Below are 11,348 nucleotides of genomic sequence, written 5' to 3' on the forward strand. Positions count from 1 at the left end.
GATGTCGTTGAGAAGGCAAAACTCCGACTTCAATAGTTTTTTCATGCCGTGAGTCTCAATAGGAAATACTTCATTTGAGAATACCGTTTGCATTTATGTGATTGATTCGGCCAGAACCAGGTCGAACGCCGTAAGCCCTTCCGTCGGAAGCCCCAAATATTGGGCGAACAACTCTTCAAAAATAGAAACCTCTTCACCTTTCATCGTTTCCTAAACAGTGTCTCCGACTATCCTCGTAGAAGTAAAGAACTCGCGAACCTCCAGTTCGTAAATTGTGAACGGACCCTGAGAAACTTCCTCAGACTGAAAGCTTCCAGGGTTCGGAACATTTCCACCATCTTTGGCAACCCTAGGGTTTAGACGGATTCAAAATCCACCTACATCGTATTTTGAGCAAACGAAGCCATTTCAGATTTCAACTTTAAGAAGATGAAGAAGAAGAGATCTGGGATATTAAAGAGATTTAGGATTTTAAATCGCAGATAATAGTAAGAGATTTTAAGAGAGAGAAATGTGAATTGGTTATGCATATGCGTGTGGAGTTGCATATGCGTGTTGGTCACATTTATAGAGCATGACAAACACGTGTCTTCATGTTATTCATTTTTAAAATAAATATTTATTAAAAATATTTAATTCAAAAATGTGATTGTTCACTGTCCAAAGGGGAGTGAAACGACAGTGTATTGATAGGATTAAAATAGATGTTCCACTCGGCTTAAGACTAATCATCTGATTTACACTAGGACAACCGACTGACAACGCTATCTGCATGCCTTGCATTTTAGCTTAATGACACAACTGTGTTGAAGGCGTGTTGTTGACTCACAACAAGTAGGCAATAGTCGTCTTTTCCTAACAGCTTAGTGTCATTACTAAGTTGAAAATACAAGTTGCTTAAGCACAATCTCGTTAGATATAAAGTGTCATCAACCGCCTGTTCTTTCAGCACGATTGGATACGTCCGTTGCAACACATCTAACTTATCATCTAATCAACAAATTTCCCCTAAGTTTATGCATCATTAATTAATTTATATCTAGAAGACCTAAAATATTTCTAAATTAAGAAACTTAATCACGGGGAGTGGCTTCATGAAGATGTCGGACACTTGTTGATCGTTTGGCACGTATTTCAACTGAATATGCTTCTGAGTAACATGATCCCGGATGTAGTGATGACAGATATCGATATGCTTCGTCCTTGATTGCAACATCGGATTATACGTGATCGCGATAGCGATGGTGTTGTCACGAAAGATTGAGACTCGACTACTTGAATTCTAAAGTCTCTCAACTGCTATTGAATCCATAGCAATTGAGCACAGAAGCTGCTTACTGTAAGATATTCTTCTTCTGTTGTAGACGTGGAAATGGATGTCTACTTCTTGCTAAACCAAGAGATCAAACGATCACCAAGGAACTCACACGTTCTATTCGTGCTCTTCTGATCAATCTTACAACCTGCATAGTCTACATCAGAGTAACTAATTAAGTTAAACTTGAATCCTTCGGATACCATAGTCCAACACATTGAGTTTCCTTAAGATATTTCAAAATACATTTAGTAGCTATGTAATGATATTATTTAGGATTAGCCTGAAATCTTACACACACGCCGACAACAAACAAGATGTCTAGTTGGTTGGCTGTTAGATAGAGTAGAGAGCCGATTATTCATCTATAAGTTGTGATGTCGACATCCTGGTAACCTTCATCTTTATCCAGCTTTCTTGATGAGTTCATGAGTGTTGAGGCAGCTGAACAGTTCTCCATGCTGAATTTCTTTAGCAATTTCTTGGTATACTTTGCTTGATTAATGAAAATGTCAGCTTCAAGTTGTCGAACTTGAAGACCAAGGAAGAACGTCAGCTCACCCATCATGCTCATCTCAAACTTGTCATGCATCAGCTTAGAAACTTTTCACATAATTTGGGGTTTGTTAACCCAAATATGATGTCATCCACATAAATCTATACAAGTAATATATGTGAATAATAAAATCATGCTCAAATAAGAATTTAAAAAGTGTTTTATCTACTTGCCAATAATAAAATAATGCTCAAATAAGAATTTAGTCAATGTGTCATACCAAGCTCTAGGAGCTTGCTTAAGACCATATACAACGTTGTCTAATTTGAAAACATGATTAGACAGAGAATGATTTTGAAAACCAGGAGGTTGTTCAACATAAACATCCTCATTAAGTATAGCGTTTAGAAAAACACTTTCAACATACATTTGATATAATTTAATGTTTTTGAAAGCAGCGTAAGCTAGGAAAATTCTAATAGCTTCAAGTCTAGCTACAGGGGCGAATGACTCCTCAAAGTCAATTCCCTTTTTTTGTCAGTATCCTTGAGCTACTAGTCTAGCTTTGTTTCTCATAACTAAACCATCCTTATTATGTTTGATTCTAAAAACTCATCTAGTTCCAATAATAGATTCATCGTCTAATCTTGGAATTAGATGCCAAACTTTGTTTCTTTCAAATTGATTTAGTTCTTCTAGAATAGCATTGATCCAATTTGGATCAAGCAATGATTCATCAATTTTCTTAGGTTCAATTTGAGAAATAAAAGCATAGTTTGCAAATTCATTCATTAGTTGATTCCTGGTTCTAAGAGGTGCAGTAGGGTTACCCATAATTAAATCAGGTGGATAGTTTATGTTCCAATTGAAGTTCGGTCCTAGAGGATTAGTTGTCTAATCAGTTGTTTCAGCAACATCTAGACTGTCAGCCGCCTGCTGACTTTCAGTCTGGTTGTTTGGTTGAATATCAACCGGGTCTGCTGACTGATCACACGGGTTATTTCTGTTGATCTGAACTTCATCATCACTATCAGATTGAAGATTAGTAACTTTCAATCTGTTAGAGACTTCAATGATTTCATTAGAATTATTTTCAATAAATTTATCAAATACAACATGAGTATATTCTTCAACAATTAGAGTTTGTTTATTAAAAACTTTATATGTTTTGCTAACTGAATAATAACCTAACATTATGTCAACATATGCTTTGGCAACAAAAGCAGTCAAATGAGTTTTGCCATTGTTATGAATAAAATACTTATAGACAAATATCCTAAAATATGAAATTTTATGAACTTTTCCATATAAAATTTTGTATGGTGTTTTATTAAAATATTTATTAATAATTGATTTGTTTTGAGTATAGCATGCTGTATTAATGTCTTCTGTCCAAAGTTTTTGTGATACACCGAAATCATCTAGCATTGACCTAGTTGCTTCTTTCAGTGTTTTGTTCCTCAGTGTTCTGTTCCTCAAATTAGTTAGTTAAAATGTTGAACTTATATATTTAAAAATGTCTCACGTTCATCAAATTTGACGTTAAATTTAAAATTTAAAGTCTTATTAGCTTAGTTGGTTAAATGCTTGTATTTGTTTTGTTATGTTGTAAGTTCGAAATATACATATAGAATTTTTAATTTTTAATTTTATTTTTAACCATTTTAAATTTATGGGCTGGTTAATCTATAATCCAATCCAAATATATAGTTAAGAGAAAATTTAAAATAATTAATTAAGAAATATAAAGTGTTAGATGAATATGGATGGAGTGTGTATTACAATTCCAAAATCTTTAATAAGAGTTATTTATATTTTATATGTATATAATATTCTGATTTAATATTTTTTTTAATCTAATGGCAACCGGAATTGGATATCCTATTAAGCTTTTATTTATATATAAATATAATAAGATAAAAAATATGTATATAAAATGAATGATGTTAGTGATTATTTTTTACTTTTATCATATTTTTTTCTTAATTAATTCTTTTTTCTATTATATTATAATATAGTATTTAATTCAATATACTCATATCATTAGTGAATATATATATATATATATATATATATATATATATATATATATATATATATTTAAAATATTTAATTTTAAAATAAATTAAAATATATATAATTTTTTATTTTATTATAAAAATATTTGTGAGATAATATGAATAAAAATTGTATTTATATAAAATTAGAGATATAATAATAATAATAATAATAATAATAATAATAATAATAAAAGAGAATAAAAAAGAAAATAATTATTAGAGATAGAAAATTATATAATATATATATATATATATATGAGAAAAAGTAAAATTAATTAATTAATTAGAAAATAGAGATTTTGATTGAGAAAAATTAAAATAATTAATTAAGAAAGAGAATATGAATATAGTGTACGTATTACACCTTCAAAAATATTTAATTAAGAGCTATTTATATATTTATATATATATATATATTTTTGTAGACACTTCATTTGTACACTCAAATAATTAAAATAAATATATCCGATCTAAAATGATGATTATACTTAATTGATAAAACGAATTAATTAGTGAATCAGCAATTTTTGACCCATTCTAAGTTGATTCAAACGCTCACTTTTCAAAAATACTCAGAATTTTAATATTTTGACACTTTCACGACCACCAACTTGAAAAAGTGTAATTTTGAGTAAAATATTTTTATTAGACATTTTTAACAAAAATGCCTAAATGCTACTTTTTATTTTTTTTTAAATACGAAATCCGTGAAAACTAATACATGTATGATGTTCGGAATGTCAAATAAACACAAAATTGACTATAATATCGTTTGTTTCCAGCAAAGAAAACGCTCTTGGATTAAAAAAATAAAATAAAAAATTTTAAATTCAAATTTTGGCGTCGTTAAATTCAAATCTTGGATTTCCAGCCACAGGCCACGTTATTGTCATCGTCGTTCATCAGAGTCGCCGCGCTCAGCCGCCGGAATCTGGGTTCATTTGAAGGTGGGAAGAAAATGTTCTTTATTGGGATTATTTGAAAACGTTCAAACGTCAATAAAAAAGGGCAAAAGTTTAGCCTTCACTAAAAACGCTTCCTAGGTTCAATTCTTAACATTTTCAGTGATTCTTATTAAGTTGGAAAGATATAAGAATCCTCTATCACTCTGTTAAAACAGATCAACAATCCAAATTTTAGATATTCAAGACATTTGAAATTAGTGATAAGTGTTCATCATGGAGTCTAATCTTTAACATCTATTCATATAAACACTCCTGAATGCTCAATTCTTAACATTTATTGATGATTCCAGTTGAGTTGAACAAGTAGGAGGACCCTCTGCAATTCTCATTTAGACTAAAGTTCCATTGGATTCCCCAAGATCATGACATTCTAAAAAAAGGCAGTGCATGAACACATCACAACTCGAGAAGTTAATATTTGATAGGGTCTACTTCACACGGACATAACTTTGTCTTCACTCATCCATTTTGAGTGTATGATCTACCACTGGAAAGTTTAGTGTCTTAGATCTCTTTTGACTCCAAGTAGGACTCTCAATTCGGCCCACATCCCAAGTGGGGTCGCGCCTATCGAAATGTGTCGAAATGGGCAACGTGAACTCAATTAAAGATTGAAGGAACTAAAGCCCACTTCTATCAACAGTTTTGCTACCAAAATTATTGTCAAAAGACACACATTTCCAACGCATCCAAGCTCATAATAATAGTCTGAGTCGAAAGTTATAGCCCTTCAAGTCTCGGTTGGAACAATATTCTTGAAATTGAAAGTCAAAAGAAGACAAACTTTGAAAATTCATAACCTGGTCTACACTCCATCATTTGAGCTTATTTAAATTAGAGAATGAAGATAGACAGGTTACCTACAAAAATAACTCAGCTATAACTCAGTAAAAGACAAAAAAAAAAAAATAAGTTGGTTCAACTCACTGAGTCAGCTGTCGGTCAGAAAGCTAAAATTTCATAATTGTTGATGGTTTGGGATATTTAAGCACATTTCCTTCACAAATGAAGGAAGATAATTGAACTTGGGATCATTTGCTAAAAATAAATGGTACACTTAGAGAGAGAACTTGATTGGAGAAAAAAAAAATTGACGTCTAAATCGATCTATGAACTCTTCTTCTACCCAATTGTGGCATCAAACTTCCAATTTCAATTATTTTGAATTCCTTACAAAAATTTTAATTTTCATTTTCTAAATGACTTTTTACAATTGATTTTTCCTCACCTCTTTATGCAAACAATATTCTTATCAAGCAAATTTGAACATTTCACTTTTCGTTTGAACTCTCATTTTTTGTTCGGAAAAGGTGTTCGCAACTCTTTTATTTTAACTTTCTCTAATCCTAAAGAAATTTTAGACTCACTTCTAAGGAAAAAAAATAAGACTAGCCTTTTTAGACAAATGTTAAGACAAGTATAATAATCCTTCACAATATCAAATTGTCAAATACTTAGGAGTAGATATTGTCCTTAAGGAAAAACGTATAAAACATAGCGTCATAGAACATTTCCTAATATGTAACCAATCATCGAACCCTTAAAAATTAATCTCTATTTTTTTCCTAGTTTTTTTAAGAAGTAAACTAAGATGGTGACTCTCGAAGTCAATTAGTTTATTACGTCTTTGTACGTACTAATCTAAAACCTGTACGGGCCAAATGACAAATGTTTATGTTTTTTTTAATTAAAGGAGAACTAGCATGACACCCCACAACTATGGCTCCCCACTTAAACTCAAAGCGCTTTCAGATGAAATTGAACGTGATATTTTAGTCTTTTAAGTCGACTCTTACCGCAGAGTTACCTTCGTGGGGTAAAATAAATATGTTATAGAACTATAATTCGGTTCTTCATCTCAAAAGATAGGACAATATCCTATATGGATAGTCTTTTTATCTACTTTTTACGAGATTCAAGAGAAGGTAAGTCAATGGGTTGTATAACATAACTTCCATAGAAAAGTTTTTCCTAATAGGAGGACCACACGAAAGGATACGTAAGGCATGAGACCTACGAATTTCGAATCGCACAAACCGTCTTTAAAGACAGGGCATTCAAATATGAAAACTGTATAGGAAAGATCATTTCAGATAAAGAAAAACCATTTCTTAAAAATAGGAATAAGGGCGAAAAAAAATGCGTTAACTTCAGAAAGTATAGAATTGTAGTTTTGAAAAATAATAATGTTTAAGTTTATTTATTTTTGAAATGTGGATTAAAAAAACACTGAGTGACGACTAAAAAGAATGTGATAAAATTATATTCAAAAACATGAGATGAAAAATAGGTTATATGAACCAGAATTCTTAATGAATGCATAATTTCATTTGCAGCTTTAATGGATTTAAAAGTTTGTTAAGGAGTTCAACCATAAAAATGGTTCTTATCTGAACGGATACTTTAGAATGATGAATGCACAAACATATTGACTTAGATATAAGAAAACTTCTAAAACAATGTCAAAATATACAAACAATGGCCCATAAAATAGATAAATGGACAAAAAGTTATTTAGTTTTATACACTAATTTTTGACCCACTAAATGTCGTAAATAAATTAATTAATTTGACATAATAATAATAATAATAAAAACAAATAAGGCAATGTGCCAAAAAAATATATAAAATAGAGTGTTATTAAATAAATAATAATAATAATAATGGAATGTTAGAATATTAAAGAAAATAAATAAAAATATATATTGATTGTGATTTAATATTTGTGTTTGATTTCTTGCATAAATAAATTTAAAAAAATGGAGTCATAAAAGATGAAGGAATTACAAGAAAAACAAACAAAAAAACTTGGTTTTATTTATTAGTAATTTAGTGTGGCAGGAAAAATGAGGATAGGGTCATCCATTGGTTGTCAGATTGCCAAGATCCGATAGAATGTTTTCTAGAGTATCTATGAAACATTCTGCATTATCTGAAAGCAATAATTCGTTCTTCAATATTTTTCTATCTCAATATTGGTACACGATCTTAAGACGATATAAAAACTATCTAATGAATTAAAAGCAAACAAATCAACCTAACGAAGATTTTCTCGAAGTAAACAATGTAGTAACTCTTAAAAAAGAGCCAAATGTATGTCTAACTATTACTAAGTTCTATTTCGGTTCCTCGTCTCAACTTAAGACGAGACGACTCCTTAGAGAGTCGATCTCTCTCATTTAGTTTTACGATATTCGAGAGGAAGGTAAGTCACGGGACTTATCAAAATAATCGACTAAAATAAATTTTCTAAAAAAAAGTGTACTGGTCGAGCTTACCATAAAATCCCTCATCTCCTATGGCGGGAGCAAGTGTGAAAAGTAAGGCATAGGCCCGAGCAATTACGATTGAACAAACACACTTAAAACAGGGTTTTAGAATGTTTTACCATCACCTAGTTTTCATCCCATCTAATTTTTATCACCTACTTTTTTCAATAGTTACTTTTGAGCCATGTCAATTCACATTTCAAAAACAAAAAATAACTTAAAATTTAGTATTCCTCAAATCTACTTTTTTCCGAAGTTAAATAGATTATATTGTATCAAAATAATTAGAAAAAACAAGTCATAATTCTCATTAGTCTAAATCACATCTGTGTGCAAATCGGTTAGAATCTCAAAAGTCTCAGCACATAGAAATACTTTAACTATCCAGAGAGATAATAGTTAGGGTTAGATCGGTTAGACATCTTGAGTTGTTTTTTTTTTTTTTTTTAATAAAGTGTTTTAGAACTAATCTTTAATCTAGAGCCATTTTTACCAGTATCCTCTAATAATTTATTCAAAATGCCCTTATTTTGACCAAATTTATTGCATCAGTTATCACAAATTTAATTGTTGCTTTGAATATTTTTTTTTATAGAGATCACTTTATTAATCTTTGGATTCACCTCAAAAAATTATGTGATTGTTAGATGATTTTTATTATAATTTTAATATTTACCAATTAAAATTTTATTTAGTTCATTTAAAATTAAATATTAATTTTTTTATTTACAAATTAATATTTTATTTGTAATTTTTATTTTATTTTATTTAAAAAAATTAATTATTTATAGCCCGATCATACCTATTTAATATATTAATATGTAGAAAGTATATTACAATATATTATCTAAAATATCATTTTATTTAATTTTTAGAGAATATGATTGAACAACCATATAACATAACCCTCCATAATATAGAAATACACCAAATATTACTTCTGTTTCTTTTTATTTTTAAAAAACCCTCGGTTTTGACCTCACTCCGAAAAAATATCTAAAAAACAGAAGTATAGGAAGAGGGTATTTTCAAGAGATATTCACATATCTCTCAGTTATCAGTCCAGATCTTCTGCTACCGATTTCCGTGTTCCCCTGTGGCGGACCAATCAGATTGCAGCATTATTATTTTAATAATAAAACAATCTGGGTAGGAGACGGAGGGAGGGAGAATCCGGAATCCGGGTTTCATCCCGCGTTCATACACGACGCCGTTAACGGCAGAGCCTGTTAACGCCAGGAAATAATATAATATTCATATAGCACCCAGATAAGATATCTTCGCTACGCGCACCGTGTCAGAAGGAATGGTGAGATGCGATTGGAGCGAAGATTTCCACGCCCGTTGCCCTGACCCTCATGTAAACCCCCCATACCCAGCCATGAGAAGACCGCTTGCCTTTCATTAAAATACACTTACACGTCTATGTAAAGACCAAATTGACATGTATTTTATATTTCCGTTTATTAAATATTAATTTAATTTATTGAAAATCACATGCAGCGATATAATATTCGCTACAATTAATTCATTCAAATTTTTTTTGTTTTTTTTATTTAATTTTTTTGGCCTTTAGACCCTAAGGAGCGAAGATATATTTGCTTCAATTAATTTTAATAAAAACATCATGTAAACCCCCCAACCCACCAATGAGAAGACCGCCTGCCTACCATGGAAAGACACTTACCCGTGTATGTAAAGACCAAAATTACATGGATTTTATATTTCCGTTTATTAAATATTAATCTAATTTATTGAAAATCACATGCAGCGATATAATATTCGCTTCAATTAATTCATTCAGATTTTTTTTGTTTTTTTTATTTAATTTTTTTGGCCTGGAGACCCTTAGGAGCGAAGATACATTTGCTTCAATTAATTTTAATAATAACCTCATGTAAACCCCCCAACCCACCCATGAGAAGACCGTTTGCCTGCCATGTGAATACACTTACCCGTGTATGTAAAGACCAAAATTACATGGATTTTATATTTCCGTTTATTAAATATTAATTTAATTTATTAAAGATGACATGAAGCAACCGAACAAATCTTCGCTTCAAGTACTATACTAATTAATTTATTTTTTTTTTGTTTATATCCGTTTATTAAATATTAATTCAATTACTTTAAAATGACATGCATGAAACAAACAAATATTCGCTTTAATTATTGAACTCTCATTTTTTTATTTTTTTTTCGAGGAGACGATTGAAAGCGAATATTACTTCTTTTCATATATTTTTAGCCTGACGTTCATGTAAAACCCCCTCCCCTCCCATGAGAGCACCGCTTCAATTAATTGATTTCCATATCGAATACCCATTCGCCCAGATTCAATGGAATGAATAGACACTTTGTGAGAGAATATTTGTTCGCCTAGACAATGTTCCATGTAAAATGGATTGAATAGTCGCTTCTCGAGAGAACACTTATTCGCTCCTGGTCCATGTGTCATGTGAAATGGAATAAATAGTCGCTTTTCGAAAGAAGACATGTTCGCCCAGGTTACATGAATATATATACCCCCTAATATGATTATTTTATAATCATTTCCGCACGATTCATCTATCTCTCTCTTCCTGCCTCCTTTCACGGCGATTCGCAACCGGCTCCCCGTCGACCAAACCAGAAGCAACATCTTCACGTCTCCACAATGGTACGTATTCCTGAATAGTAACTTTTCATATTTAGGATTATGGAACTACTAAACTAGATTATGTTATGTGATGTCGTTGTCTAGTTAATCTTTATGAAACCCTACTCTGAAAATGTCACCTTCAATGAAAATCTATCGTATTTTAGGAAAACTTACTTAGTGTTAGGGTTTAGGATATTATTTCCCCGAAACCCTAGTGAAAACTAACAAAGACCGTTTTTTTCCATGCATCTGCAGGCAACCGCCACAGCATCCGTCCACAACTTTGGCAAAGACTAGATTTTATGCCCAAATCAATTAACAACTGAAGAGATAGTCCAATTCTTGACATATCTCCCTTTTTTCCATATTGTTTAAGTTTTCATCCTGTGTATCTGAAATATTTATGATTGTTCTTAAACAGCACTTGATGCAACAATATGCTAACACATGTGGTGCCACGGTGACAATGAGGTGGCGAGACGATGTGACCCACGTCATAGCATCCACCGATGCTAATGGTGGATGCGGTCGCACTATTAAAGTATTGAAGGCAATATTGAACGGGAGTTGGGTCCTTACCATTGATTGTGAGACTCTGTTAT

Source organism: Impatiens glandulifera, chromosome 8 (assembly GCF_907164915.1).
Source record: "Impatiens glandulifera chromosome 8, dImpGla2.1, whole genome shotgun sequence".
NCBI lineage: Eukaryota > Viridiplantae > Streptophyta > Magnoliopsida > Ericales > Balsaminaceae > Impatiens > Impatiens glandulifera.